The following is a 15,912-nucleotide window of genomic DNA, read 5'->3' as shown; positions in this document are numbered from 1 at the left end:
ACAAACCCAGAATCCTAGTATACCATATGTAATCTGCTCACTTAAATAGAAGCTAATCTTTCAGTTAGTCTCTCTGGAATTCCACTCTTCTGTGAGACAAGAGAGACTTGCTCCTATTGATATTATTCTCCTTCTGTACCTATATCCTCTTCCCAGAGTTTAAGACTTTAGTAATAAAGATGTTCCATTTGTGTTACTAAATATGACTGTCCAGTCGATTTAAGGTAGTGTCATAGAGGGGAGGACATACTATGGGAAAGGGACTGAGGGGTCTGTCTACTCTTTAATGTTTGTTCAGCCCCATCTGCAAATAAACTTTCTAAAAACGTTCTTAATAATCTGTTACAGGGGCACCTGGGTGGCTCAGTGGGTTGAGTGTCTGAATCTTGGTTTCGGCTTAGGTCGTGGTCTCAGGGTCATGGGATTGACCTCCATGTTGGGCTCCACGTTGGCACTCAGCAGGGAGTCTGCTTTAGATTCTCTTTTCCTCTGCCCCTCCACCCACTCACAGGCTTTTGCTCACTCACTCAATAAATAAATAAAATCTTTTTGAAAAAATTCTGTTATACGAGCGCCGGGGTAGCTCAGATGGTTAAGCATCTGCCTTGGGCTCAGGTCCTCAGGTCATGATCTCCAGGTCCTGGGATCCAGCCTTGAATTGGGGGGGAGGGGGGGTTCCTGCTCAGTGGGAAATCTCCTTCTCCCTCTCCCTCTTCCCCCGACTTGTTCTCTCTCTCTGTCAAGTGAATAAATCTTTAAAAAAATCTGTTATAGTAGCTGCTTAAAATTTTTTTAAGCTGCCTTTTCAAATGAATTAGAGTGTGAGAGTTTGTTGTCATTTCCTGTGTCAAAAGAGGGGTGGTCAGTAACCAGAAAAATAACATTTACCTGCAAGTAGCATTTAGTGCTGAATCAGGATCTCAATTGGTGTGATTGTATGACTAAATAAATCTTAAAATATGTATGTAATTGTAATGTCGGTGCTTTTAAAGTTTAAGAAAACTTTTACCTTTAAATTTGGCTTTTTAAAAATAAATTCTGTAGATGGGATGTTACATTTAACTGTAGAACATAAGCTTTTAGCATTTGGTTAAAAATAAATGAAAAATAGAGCCAAATCAGAAATCACAAGCACTTCTTTTTCTTAACATGTCTTCTGAGATCCTAAACACAGTTTTTAAAAATGTTCGTGTTATTTTAAAAATTCACGTAATACAAAAATGTGAAATAGTCCCATTTTTAATAAAAGTGGGATTATGTGATAACTTGTTCTTTAGCCTGCTTCTTCCTGTAATAGTTTTCCATGTTATCCTTTTAAAATTTCTTCATGGTGGAGTGAATTATACAAAACACAATGACTATAGTAAAAAGAAAAAGGCTGATTAACCTATGTTTCAGTTACTTCATCTACGTGATGCACTACTTAATAGAAGATTGTTATTGCTTAGAGGAGGGAGTCATCAGCCTGTAGAGATGGTAACTGAACCCATGACAGTGGACAGTGTCACCCAAAGACAATTTGTGGAATAAGAAATGAAGAGAACTGATGACAGAACCCTGATGGGCAGAGAAAAAGGAGACTAAGAAGTTTAGGAGCCAGAGGTACAGGAAGAAATGCAGAAGAAAACTGTGGAAGCTGGAACAAAATTGTTTCAGGAAAAGGAGGCAGTCACTTGTCAGATCTTGCAAGGAGCCAGAGGGAGCATGTCAAGTAAGATACTGACTGAAGTTTAATAGATGAAATAAGATTGTTGTTGATCTTGGGGAGGGGAAGAGCATGTTGCATGGAGTACTGAGGGCAGAAGCCAGATTGTGTCAGGAAGACACTGGCAGAGATGGCAATCCACCCTGAATCCCTAGAAAGTTGGACCTGGCCTGTTTAACCTTTCTGGCCGTTGTTCTTTTCACTACATCACCACCCTCTCCCCCTCCCCCAACCATTGTAACCCCCCAACAAATACTCTTGTGGAAGTACATTCTAGCTCTTGCTCATTCTCTTGCTCTGTTTTTCCCACCCATGCTTGCTCCCTCACATCTCTTGCTTCTCTTAGTCTTCTCTAGCCCAGCTGAACTACTGGACTATTTGTAATCTCCCAGCAGACTGTACTCTCACATAAGCCTCCAAGCTGAGCCTCTACACCTATCCACTTAACTTGATAGCCTCTTTACTTCTCTCTTTCCTTATCAGACAATTCTTGTTGGGTGATAGGGGGCTGGGTCTTTATCTTGGAGTGCCAGCACTTATCAGAGTACTAATTTCAATAGTCATGCATGCAGTGATGCATTAGATAGGATGGGACAGTGACAGAAGCAGTTATTACTGTTGGAGTGAATAACAGACATTAGATTTTGCAAGGTGATGGGGAGATTTGTTTGGTTTTAGATGTGTTGAATTTGTGGTGACTATAGTCTGTGAAGGTAGAAGTACCTTCATGGGGCATTGGAGATTTCTTACTGAAATTCAGACGGTCTTAGAAATTCCCCTTGTTCTTGGACATTTCCTTTTAACTCTGGTTTATCTTGACAGAAGTAATGGAGGCACTGTGACTTAAATTGTCAGGGTCTTTTTGCTTTTCTATGGAAATAGATTTGTCACTAGGAGAGGTTAGCTACCAGGAAATGACTAAGTGTCAACCTGTAGCATCCACTTTTTTTTTTTTAAGATTTATTTATTTATTTTAGAGAGCACGTGAGCGCAGGAGGAGGGAGAGGGAGAATCTCAAGCAGACTCCCCGCTGAGCGTGGAGCCTGAAGTAGGGCTTGATCTCAAGACTCTGAGATCATGACCTGAGCCAAAATCAAGAGTCAGGTGCTTAACTGACTAAGCCACCAGGCACCCCTGTAGCATTGCAAATTTCTTCTTAAAGTCCAGATTTTGGAATTGTGTGCATGCTTTCAAGACTTTGTTTACAGAATAATATGTAAAGTTATTATATTATCAGCATTAAATGGCAGAGAATAATCTTGTAATGAGACTCATGAAGTGAAAATCAGTTTGCTGCATGTTTTTAAGAGCAATGTTAAAAAATCCCTTTTTTTAAAAAGAATTATTGTGATAAAATCAACACAAAAGTTACCAGTTTAACCATTTGTAAGTATACAGATCAGTTGCACTAAGTCCATTCACTTAGGTTGCTGTGCAGCCATCACCACTATCCATTTCTGGAGCTTTTTCATCATCTCAGACAGAACTCTGTACCCATTATACAATAACTCCCAGTCCTGCAACCTCTACTCTACTTCGTCTCTCTACGAATTTACCTCTTCTAGGCTCCTCATATAAATGGAATCAAACACTATTTGTCCTTTTGTGTCTGGCTTATTTAGCTTACCGTATTTTCAGAATTGCCTCCCTTTTTAAGCCTGCATAATACTCAGTTGTATATATATATACGCCACATTTGCTTTATCCATTCATTCATTGCTGGACACTTTGGTTGCTTCCATCTTTCGGCTGTTGTGAATACTGTTGCTATGAACATGTATACAAGTACCTGTTGAGTCCCTGCTTTCAATTGTTTTGGGTATATACATAGGCCTTAACTAGTTTTATGGGCATATATTATGAGAGTATTTAGACATCCAGGAACAGTTCCTTTATGAAATATTAATTTTGGCCAGCATGTCAACACAAATTTTTGTAAATTTGTAAGGAAATTTATTTAGTTCAAATTCTAAGGCAATCTTGAGATTAGAATAATGATACAAAATGTCTTTGAAAAGCTGCGTTATAAGTTTCTTTTCTGAAAATGAGTTCCTTGGTCAAATGAAAATACACAAACCTCTTTATTCCAGCTTGTACCTGTCTACTTTGAGAAAAACAATTGCCTAGGTTTTTCCCTTGCCTTAAAAATACATCTGTTACAGCTAATACAGGTCTACTTCTGGCTGCTGATGTATTAACGCAGAGGTCACAATTATGTTGCTGAGTGTATGCTCAAATCACAGAAAAATGCACATGCTTTTGAAATTGCAATATGAGGATTTGTCTAAAAGAGTAGTTCACAGGAAAGAAAGGAAGCATATATTGCCATGGAATCCTTCAGTATGGGGTGGTCTTTCTGTTTCACTGGAGCACTGTAAACCCTTTCTTAATCTGTCCTACGCAGTAAAATCCATCTGAAAACAAAATGACTACAAATCATCTTTACTGCCTTAGAGACTAATACCTTTCTTTCATAGGAATTTGCTCAGTCCACAGATTTTGCATTTCTGATGGAAATAATTTTTTACTATACTGGCTGGGTAAAATGTAAAATATTAACATATGGTACATCTCATATATGTTCTTTCCATAAAGTGTTTGGTGCTAATGAAGGGATATGAAAGAATGAAAATTCATTTCTGATCCAGAAAGATTCTGATATTGGAAATCCACCCATCTTCATGGTGTGACTCAGAGATGTTCGTGACTCTTGCTAGACTACATACACACACCTCTTTGTGCAAAGCAGGAAATAGTGCCTCCCTGGCCGAGTGGGCTCAGGCTCATAAACAGTCACTTTTGTGAAAGGAAAAGATGACCCTCCCACCAGGTAGTTGCATCCACCCACTAGGACACAAGGTTCTGCTCATCAAACTTTGTGCCCAATGTGAGGCTGCATCCTCTAGGAGGAAGAGGTAGGTTGTATTTTAACATTTGCTGGCCCTCTTAGCCAGGTGGCCTTGCACAGTAACAACAGTATACAAGGGTTAGCAAACTGTTTCCATATAGGACTAGATAGTAAATATTTTGAGCTTTGTGAGCCATGTGGAGACTGTCACAACTTTACAGCTCTGCCAGTGAAGCACTAGAGCAGCAATAAACAATACCTGGATGAATGATGAATGAGCTTGACTGTGTTTACTGACTAGCAGTAGGCCATAGTTTGCCCACTCCTGGTATGTGGCAACCCGTAGCACCTCCCATAACACTTTATCTCTCTACTAAAACATTACATTCTTTCACCTTGTATGCTGTGTCTTTCTTAGATTGTAACCATCTTAAGTGAATTACTTTGTATCTTGCACAGATTTAATTTATTAAAATTTTATTTAATAAGATTACCTATTCCATTATTAAGCTTAGGATACATATTTGGGTTTTTTTTCCTTATAATATGGAAAAATGTGGAAGGGGATTGTGGACATTATAATGTTAGACAAATATTTTAGATAAAGATGCAAATTAAGGGGCACCTGGGTGGCTCTCAGTTGGTTAAGCTTCCAACTCTTGGTTTTGGCTCAGGTCATGATCTCGCCATTGTGAGATTGAGCCCTGCATCGGGCTCCCCACTCAGTGTGGAGTCTACTTCAGATTCTTCTTCTGCCACTCCTCACTCGTGTGTGTGCTCTCTCTCTCTCACACACACAAATAAATAAAACCTTTAAAAAAAATACACATTAAATCTTCTTTCAACATACTCTACCTTAAAGGGAAAGATTGTTGCATTTCTAAGGCCTTGTATATAAGTCATTTTACATACCATATTTAAAGCCAAAAATCTTGCATAGCAAAAAAATTGTTCACTACTTCTTGTTGTTTTGTTTTAGAATTGCACATGAGAATATGCTAGCAGTTTGTATAGCCAGGGCTTGTGGATAAATGTATAAGGCAGCAATTCTCAAAGTGTGGTCCTTAAATCCCTCAGGGTTCCTCAGACCCTTTCAGGGGGGCTATAGGGTCAAACTGCATAATGCCATTAAAGTTATTTGTCTTTTTCATTTTGAGTTTTGTTTTTTTTTTCTTATGGTGAAAAGTGGTGATGGTTAAAACCACTGCTGGGCTATAACAGGAATCAAGGTAGTGTCATCAAACTATACTCGTAATCACTATATTCTTCACCACCATGCACACACTGTTAAAAAAAGAAAAAAAGGCAGTTTCACTTAGGGTGAAGCAGTGAAAATTACTTTTATTAAATCTCAGCCCTTGAGAACACATTTTTTAATAATGAAATGGAAAGTTCTCATTAAGCACTTCTGCTGTTACTAAAGTATCATTGGTTTTCTTGAAAAAACACTTGTGCAGTCAGTCATGTCAGATGCTGGCTGAATTGACTACTTTTTTCTTGAAACACTGTTTTTACTTAAAGAATGACTAGCAGACAAACTAGAGTTACTCACCCTTTGATGTTTGACAGTTAGTTTCTCCAAAATGAATAAAGTGAGCCTGTCACTCAACACACACACACACACACGTGCGCACACAGTACTTTCGCCAGTGATGAAATTTGAACTTCTTAGTGAAAATTAGAATTTTGGAAAATGTCTATCTGTTATCATTAGCCTCAGGAATGATATTAACAAATGTGGTTTTTCAGATACTGTCTAACGAAATGTGACAACATGTGGAAAAGCTATGTATCTCAGTGAATCAGTGTTTTCCAGATGACCAATATGTGATGTTATAAAAATCATCCATGGGTAGAAGATCCATTCAAAGTAAGGCATAATCCATTGGATTTTAACATAACATATAATCCATTGGATTTTAACATAATAACAAAAATTCACTGATACGGTTTCAGATTTCACTTTGAAGCTAACCTTTAAGAAATTACCACTGGCTGAAGTTCAGTGTTGTATGAAAGAAGAGGATCCTCATTTATCTAAAAATGTTATTACAATACCTCTCCCTTTTCCAACTACCCACCTATGTAAGGCCAGATATCCTTCTCTGTAGCATTCAACTAAAGCAGTGTATGGCAACAGACTGAATGCAGAAGCAGGTATGAAGAGTCTGGCTGTCTTCCTTTTAAGCCAGACATTAAAAAGCTATGAAGAAATGTAAGAGAATGCCGCTTGTCTCACTAAATTCTTTTTTGTTTTAGAAAATAGTTCTTTTTCTTTTAAAAAATTTATGCTCAGGGTACTTGGGTGGTGCAGTTGGTTAAGTGTCTAAGTCTTGGTTTTGGCTCAGGTCATGATCTCTGTGTCATGAGATGAAGCCCCGTGTTTGGCTCTAAGCTCAACGCCAACCCAAGGCAGAGTCTGCTTGAGACACTCTCCCCCTCTGCCCCTCCCCCCTGCTCTCTCTTTCTCTCTCTCTAAAGTAAATAAATATTTTAAAAAATTATGCTCATATGTAATGGTTGTGTTATATTTAAATGAGTTAGTAAATGTTTTTAATTTTTCTCAGTTTTAATTTCTAATTGTTATTACCCACAGGAACAAAAACGCTAAGGGATCTTCATTTCAAGAGTGTAAATAGTTACAAGATGAAAAAGTTTGCATAGTGCTAGTTTAGGGCACTGTCTGTGCCGGGTTGGAATATTAGTTGCTTGGTTTGTTGGATGGATAAGAATGCTTTCATTGTATAGCTGGAAGGCTGACACATAGAACACATTATAGAACAGTACTCTCTGTGTCTCAGTTTGGCATGATTTTTAGCAGGATATGTGTTATAAGCACTTGCTGGTAAAGCAGCTAGAAATAGATGTTTGTAGAGTAATTACTAAATAAAATCCAGCATGGTTCTAAAAATCTTAGGGTGTAGAATATATAATCTTACTGTATATGAGAGAACTTTCTGGTAGCTTTTTGTCTTTGTCTATTAAGGCTTGGGGGAATGTAGTGAAAGAATTAGGGGTTTCATAGTGACCATATAAAATACCTCAATAGCTAACCTGTACTAATACATCACTTGGCAAAGTCTCCCACCTCTGTCTTAAGTACATTTGGCTAACCTGATTTTGGCATGTCTAAAATACATGTATTTAGTTTCTTTTTAAATTTCAGTAGGAATTCCCTTGTTTCGGGGTGTAGAGTGTGTTCCTGTCTTTAATGTGCATCGAGTCTCTGGAAAAAACACCTCCCTAGGAGGTCTTGAGAGATGAAACATTTCTGCTGATGGCTTTGGGAGTTTGAAGTATGGGATAGGAGGAGGTTGTGAAATAAAGAAGATGGCAGGGCTTTGATTTCCTAGAATTGGCAGACTACCTCCCCTTTTTCCTTGGAATACCTTTCCCTTCCTGCCTCCCCTACTTTGGTTGTACCCCCAAAGCCCAGACCCCAATACTGTAGTAAAGTTCTAGGATCTCTGCATACTTCGGAAGTGCTGTTGATTCTTTCCTCACTTCTTTTTGTGCACCAAGAGAAGAGGAGAGAGTGGTATGGATGAGGCCCTCTTCTCCCGTCATTATCAGCAGTGAGGAACAAAAGAGCTGTGGGTTAGACCCTAGGGCTGGCCAGTTTTTTTAAAAAGTGACTCAAGAGAAGGATTTTTCTTGGGTTGACTAAACCAACCAGTTATGGAATTAATAAGTCATAGGAATAAAAGGCACAGCATAAGGAATATAAGCAACAATATTATAATAGTTGTATGTAACAGTTGTATGGTAGCTTGTGGTGAACATAGCATAATGTGCAAACTTGGCGAATCACTATGTTTTACACCTGACACTAATGTAACATTGGGTGTCAACTATACTCAAAAAAAGTAAATAATCAGTTTTCAGTGGCCTGAAAACAGTGCTAATTTACCTATAACATGCCAGTGATCAGCCAAACAGAAATATTTTTGGTAATACTTAAAATTTTGGAGGAAAAACATATAAAAACCTAGAATCTTGAAAATAAAGATTAGTTGGGCCTTCAAGTTTATCTAAGCCAAAAGAGGATTTTATAGAGACCAGAAAGATGTAAAGCCTTGCCCAGGGAAGATCACATGGCTAGTTATAGTATAATTAAAGATAGAAACTAGAGCTTCCTGACTCCCAAGTTTGTCATCAGATGATCGAGTCAATTTGGGAGACTCTGGAGTGAGGCTGCCTATGTTCAGAACCGCACCTGGCTCCTCACCTCAAAATGGTGATAATCACACATGTCCACAATTCCCAAACCCCAAATTCTGAAAACCCAGAGTTTTTCTGTAATTCTTCTGGAAGCAAAACCTGACCTAAGCTGATATGAAGCGGTTTCTAATCTTTATCTTATTTAGTGTGGTTATTCATGTTTCACTACAGAAACATTAATATTTGATTATGGGGTACTGCACTAGACCCCAGTGAGGGTGTTTTCTGTGTAAGATCCAAAAAATTTGGAATTCTGCAACACATCTGTTCACAAGGTATTGTTTTGGCTAGGGGGTTGTGGACATGTAGGACTTAACCTCACAGAATGGTTGTGAGAATTAAGCACTCAATAAAATGTCGGATGTTACTCTTACCACCAAGAAAACCCCAGAAGCCCAGTTTTTAAATAAAATATGGGCATCTTCCTATACAAGTATATGTCAGTGCAGTCATAAGAACTTTCTGCTTTGATGGAAATATTCTTTATCTGGCCATTCAATCCAGTAGCCACCAGCTACTGGACACTTGAAATTCAACTAGTATAACCAGTGAACCAAATTTTTAATTAAATTTAAATAACCACATGTGGCTAGTGGCTAATGGCCGTTTTAGTGCTAGTGGCTGCTATATATATATATTGGACAGTGCAGTTTGATATTTGAGTTTATGTTCCATTCAGTCTTTACTTTAGCTATTTTTGTAATTATCTATTTGTATTGATTAAAATACAACATGACCCAGCAGACTGTTGGCTAAGACAGCTGGTGTGAGGGGGGAGAACTTGTGTTTCTAACTACATCCTAGGCTTATCATCAGCTAAATAGTTCCTTCTGTCCTCAGGAATTTTTAAAGACTTAATAGTAAAGTGTACATATTCCTACTTAAACTTGATACAGGCAACCTCTAGTGAAGTAAACATAAGTGATTGATAAAACATAATGCATCTATGCGACTAAGTCCCTAAACTTAGAGAATGTAAGTGGCAGAAGGTTTTCTGGTAAATGTGAAAAAAGAAAAACTTCATCGTCAAGTTGTTTTAGGATAGCAGAATGTTCTAACATGTTCAGTGTCTGTGACAAAATGTGCTAGCATGTTCACATTTCGTAAGCAGATGTTATTTTCCAAAAATGATTTCTATACACGTTTGAAATGTAATGTTATGTATAATATCAATGTTTTTGATAGCCTCTAGGCCTGACAGGAGTTGTTAGAGCGCATCTGCCAGTGCACAAGATGAAGTGCTTCCTCATGTTTTTCACAGGAGATTTGACTGTTCAGTGTCAGGATATGGACGTTATCTTTACCTGTGGGATTCCATAGTTTGCCTTTGAAAAAAGGGCAATAGAAATGTTCCTGTCTTCACTAAATCTTAAATTGACGAAAAAGAGCAACACAGGCACAGGCATCCATTTGTTTCTGTTGAGGTCAGAAACAACAGTCTACCCTCCTAATTTTAGAAAGTAAAGTGAGATGGGCGCCTGGGTGGCTCAGTTGGTTCAGCGACTGCCTTCGGCTCAGGTCATGATCCTGGAGTCCCGGGATCGAGTCCCACATCGGGCTCCCTGCTCGGCGGGGAGTCTGCTTCTCCCTCTGACCCTCTTCCCTCTCGTGCTCTCTCTCTCTCATTCTCTCTCTGTCAAATAAATAAACAAAATCTTTTAAAAATAAATAAATAAATAAAATAAACTGTTCTTTTAAAAAAAAAAAAGTAAAGTGAGATGAAAAAGTGTGAAGCATTGGGAGATCCTGCCGTAGTTAATACCTCGGAAATAAGAATTTTTAGATAGTGTGTATGTGGCTAAAAGTTGTATTCATTGAACCTAGAAGATTTCTCTCAAAGAAAAGAAAAAGAAGAATGCTTTCTATTTTGTCAGGTTTTCTAATGTCTTAATTTTATACCCAAAGGCCAATAAGGTAAGGCAATAGAAAAGAATAGCTCCTGGTATGTAGTTGAGTTTTCAAAAAGAGTAAGTTATAGAAGAATATGTGCATGTCTGTTTTTATGGCTGTGTATACATTCTGCAATTTATATAGAAGGATGCACACACCCAATTGTGAACAGTGTCTACTCCTAGGGAATGGGAGTGCAGAAAACGGGGAGGGAGGAGGCAGTTGTACTTTTGTTTCTAACCTGTTATTTGGATTGTTAGAATAAACATGAATTATTTTTGTAATTTTTAAAAAATATTTTTATTTATTTGAGAGAAAGAGAGTGAGAGAGCGCGCACGTGAGCAGGGGGTGGAGCAGAGGGAGAGGGACAAGCAGACTCCGAGCTCAGCATGGAGCCCAGTGTGGGGCTCAGTCTCACAACCCTGAGGTCATGACTGAGCTGAAATCAAGAGTCGCACACTCAACTGACTGGGCCACCCAGGCGCCCCATTTTTGTAATTTTTTAAAAGAAAGTACTGTTTTTAAAATGCAAATTGGCTAAAATTAATTTAAACCGTATTCTGTATAATAAATTCTTTGTGTTAAAAAGCTTTTTGTAAAACTTCCGTAATGGTAGTTTGAGTTGAAAATGTATGACATTTCAAATAACCCATAACTTCTAATTATGTGATACTTGGTACAGTTTGCAGTGTAATAACTTTTTTAAATGTTATAAATTATAAAATACCATGGATATATCAGGAGTCAGCTTTCACCAAATTTTCTTGTATAGATTGGAAAAATAAAACTGTTTAAAAGAAACCATTTTCTGAAACTATGCATTTAGTTCTGCAATGGGTAGCATGCTCATTGGCTGGTAGCCCTGGTCAGCCTCTTTAGAAGGCATTTTGCACATGGTCAAACCCTTGCCTTGAAAAAGACTGAAGAAAGTCAGTGACTGCAAGATGGTCAGCCACAGAGACAAGAGCAGAGCCCAGAGGATCTGTGGAAGACAAAGAGCTGGTTTAGTAACAGTTCAACCCCAGACATCTAGAAGTCTTAAGTGATGAGTCTCTGGAGAGTCTCCACTGATTTGAGAGATGCAGCAAAAGGAATAAACAATAATATGAGTTCTTAAGATACTGAGTTTGGGAAGTTTAGACTCTAATCTACCTTTTAGGTAATGACAATAGGCTTCAAAATACAAAGGGTACAAAAAAGCCAAGGCATCCACTCCAAGTGAAACACCAGCAAAAGAAAAGATCCTTTAAAAAAGAAAAAAAAAAGGGGCGCCTGGGTGGCTTAGTCGTTAAGCGTCTGCCTTCAGCTCAGGTCATGATCCCAGGGTTGTGGAATCGAGCCCCTCATTGGGCTCCCTGCTCGGTGGGAAGCCTGCTTCTCCCTCTCCCACTTCCCCTGCTTGTGTTCCCTCTCGCTGTGTCTCTCTCTGTCAAATAAATAAATAAAATCTTAAAAAAAAAAAAAAGTCTGCCTTTGTTTTTTATAACCCTGGAATCTGGAAAAAATTTAAATTTTTTTAAAAATGCCTACTAGCCTTTAATCATGTGAAAACCTGCTTAAGCTCACTTTTAATCAATTTTTAAAATTTTAATTACATCAGAAAATTAATGCAAATGAAAGCCATATTGAGATACCAATTTTCATGTTTCAAATTGGTAAAAATTCCAAAATTAGATGACACTCACTGTTCGCAAGGCTTTGGAAAGAGGAACCCTAATAGTTGCTGGTGAGAATGCAAAATGATACAAGCTCTCTGGAGGGCAGTTTGGCAATATCTATCAGATTGCATGTGTATTTCCTCTGTGATCCGCAGTCTCACTTTTAAGACCTTTGTTCTACACAGACGTGTCATTTCATGTGTGCATTGCAGGTATAATTTACATGGCTTTTTTTGTAGAAGTGCAGTTAAGAGAATTTTTGGAAACAACCACTGTGTCCATCTAAAAGGGATTTGTTAAAAAAACAAAACAAAAACAAACCCTGTGTTTTTCAGTGTAGCCACACAATAGAATACTGTGCAGCTTAAAGAAAATAAAAAAGAGAAAATCTGCACATACTGATACAGAGGAAGATCTCTAGGCTATATTGTAAAAGGAGGGTAGAGGGAGTACAGAGTCCTACCTTTTGTATAAGAAATGGTGAGAAATAATATGTGTATATTATATATTCTAGAAGGCTCTACAAGAAACTAATAAAAGTGGTTATCTAAAGAGGACTTGGGGGAAACTAGATGGGAGTGAGACTTTCTGGTGTGCACCTTTTGATACACATAGTTTTGATTTTTGTACCATATGATTATATGGTTTTCCAAAAAAATTGTTTTTAATTTTAAGAAAATGTTCCTTCTAAACAGATGTCATTTGTTTTCAGAATTTTAAGAAGAGATATTTACAAAAGTGATTATGTTGAAGCAAGAAACATAATTCTAAAATAAAGAGAAATTGATTAAGTTTTCCTAATATACGAAATGTAGTCTTGTGGTGGGTAAGCCCTGTCTACGTCGTCTGATTGTCTGTCTAAAAGAGGACACGTTGGCCCACCACAGCTGCATCGCTGAACACAGGCTAGCAGAGAGGCTAGGGTGGCTGTCCTGTCTCCTGCATCTTCCATTCCCTCCGCTGAGTGAAATTTTAGGAAGGGGTGGTTCGGTGGGATGCTGTGGTTCAGAACTCATGACCCAGAACAGACGTTCCTGTATTCATCTGCCTCTCAAACTTTTAACTGTCTCACCGATTTTCACATTAACTGTGAAAAAGGTGTTTTTTTTTTTCTTTTTTAACTTTTTATTGTGGAAGTTTTCAAAATACACAAAAGTAGAAGAGTGTAATTGACTCGAATAACATGGGTTTGAACTGCATAGGTCCACTTACACATGGATTTTTTTTTTTTTTTTTGGTAAATACACTACAGGGCTATAAATGTACTTTCCTTATGATTTTCTTAACGTTTTCTTTTCTCTAGCTTTATTATAAGAGTACAATATGTAATATAACATACAAAATATATATTAGTCAACTGTTGATGTTATTGGTAAGGCTTTTGGTCAACGGTTAAGTATCTGAGGAGTCAAAAGTACATGGATTTTCGACTGTGAAGGTGGGTCAGCATCCCTGACCCCTAGGTTGTTCAAGGGTCAGCTTTATAATGAATTCCCATCTACCTATCATTCTAGCTTCAATAATTAAAAATAATTGTACCTTTTAAAAAATCTATTCCCTGCCTTTTTTTTTCCCCCTGGGACATTTTAAAGCAAACCTTAAATCCTGTCATTTCACCCAGTTACTTCAGTATGTGCCTCTAAAAACTGAAGATCAAAAAAATGACACTACAGATCACAGTATCTTATCCTGAAATTTCACTGTGTCCTATTTTTTAGAAAGATAAAGGAAACATCTCCTCTGTACTCACTAGTCTTTCCCTCCTCATTGGGATAATTTCCACTCAGCATACACAAAAGGTTGAATATCTCCTGTCTTAAAAAAAAAAAAATTCAGACCCAGTCGGTTAAGCCAAAACTCTTGGTTTGGGCTCAGGTTGTGGTCTCAGGGTGTCGTGGGATCGAGCCCCAAATGGGGCTCCACGCTCAGCCCAGGGTCTGCTTACGACTCTCTCTCCCTCTGCCCCTCCCGCCCGCTGCACGTGCATGCAGTCTTTCTCTCTCTCTCAAATAAGTAAATCTTCAAAACAAATTTTTTTCAGGCCTCCCTTATCCTTACATTCCCCTCCCTCTGCTGTTCCCTTCCTCATGCCTTTGAAAAAAATGTCAGTATCCATTTGCCTAATTCTAATTCTCAGCCAGTTCCAGCCTGACCCCCATCACTACCATACCTTAAAGTGTTCTTGCTACGGTCACAGGTGACTTACATCGTAAATAAATCCAATGGACACCGGTTTTTATCTTACTTGCTATCTCTGCAGCCTTCAGCACAGGTGACCTCTCCCTCCTAATACTAACAATGAATGATTGTTAATTGAGTACGCACTGTGTTCAGCTCATTATAGGAATTGTCTCATTTGATTTTTTAAAAAAAGATTTTATTTATTTGACAGAGAGGGAGCACAAGCAGGGGGAGGGGCAGAGAGAGAGGGAGAAGCAGGCTCCCCATGGAGCAGGGAGCCCAATGTGAGGCTCGATCCCAGGACCCCGGGATCATGAGCTGAGCCAAAGGCAGACGTTTAACCAACTGAGCCACCTAGGCACCCCTCATTTGATTGTTTAATATCTATTTAAGGTAGGTGCCATTATTCACATTTTATAGGTGAAGGAGCTGAACTTAAGAGAGGTTGAGTAACTACTGGTAAGTGGCAGAGCAAGGGTTTAAATTCAGGCATCATCTGATCCTGCTGCCTCTCTGAAACACTCCCATCACACCCTGCTATCCTGGGTTTTCTGGGTTTTATTCCTCTTTCTCTTTCAGTTTGGGGGGTGTGTCTGTGTGTTTTGCAGCTTCTCCTTCTTCCTGGCCTTTATATTTTAGGAGTTTCTCAGGCTTTCCTCCCAGGTCCTCTTTTCACTACTGCTCAGCAGTCTCACACACACCTATGGTTTCAATTACCATATTGAAGGTGATGAGCTCCCAGTATATATCTTTGGCTTAGAGCTGCTTCTGGGCTCTAGACAAACATATCCACCTATCTCCTCAACAGTCCAAAACCCAACATACAAGGAATCTGCTTCCATATGTTGCCTTTTTTGCTTAATGATACAGCCATCCACCAGCTGCTCAGCAGAAAGCTGGGAATGCTTTCTTAGCTCCCGTAAACAATCACCAAATCCATTATTGTGTCTTGTATCTCACTCATTCATCTATTCCCCTAAGGAAAGCCCCCCATCTCTGCCCAGTTCTTCCATAGGATCCACCTATTATATATTCTCAGAGGACCTTGTACTTGTCTCTCTCCCCGTTGCAACATTTTCCATGATTATATTCACTTGCTTGTGTTAACTTTTTGTTTGCATTCCTTTGGAAAGAATGGAGTTTACTTTTTTTATTCCTTTAGAACATTCAATGAGGGTCCAAGACAGTCTTGTTTGTTATTGTATCCCCAGTCGCTAGCAGAGTGCCTGGCACAGAGGCATCATTAAATATTTGCTGAATGAAAAAATGAAGAGAAGTTTGTTTTAGGAAAATCCCTAACAAGAATGATTGGTATGAAGGGTTAACTCCTGGAGACAGACTTAACAAGATTTCTGTTGGTCAAGCTATAGAAGGGAGCTAAAGAATTGCCAGTAGGGTTTAGAGAAGT

At 38.5% G+C, this 15,912-nt stretch overlaps 1 protein-coding gene across 2 annotated transcripts in view; it reads left to right on the top strand.

Annotated features, from left to right (window-relative positions):
* The window catches only part of SPPL3 (signal peptide peptidase like 3), a 134,831-nt gene that overhangs the window by 75,388 nt on the left and 43,531 nt on the right, over positions 1-15,912 (top strand). The window lies entirely within an intron of this gene.

The sequence above is a fragment of the Zalophus californianus genome, chromosome 14 (genome assembly GCF_009762305.2).
Source record: "Zalophus californianus isolate mZalCal1 chromosome 14, mZalCal1.pri.v2, whole genome shotgun sequence".
Taxonomy (NCBI): domain Eukaryota; kingdom Metazoa; phylum Chordata; class Mammalia; order Carnivora; family Otariidae; genus Zalophus; species Zalophus californianus.
The sequence above is the reverse complement of the archived record's forward strand: the minus strand, read 5'-3'. Positions and strand labels throughout refer to the sequence as shown.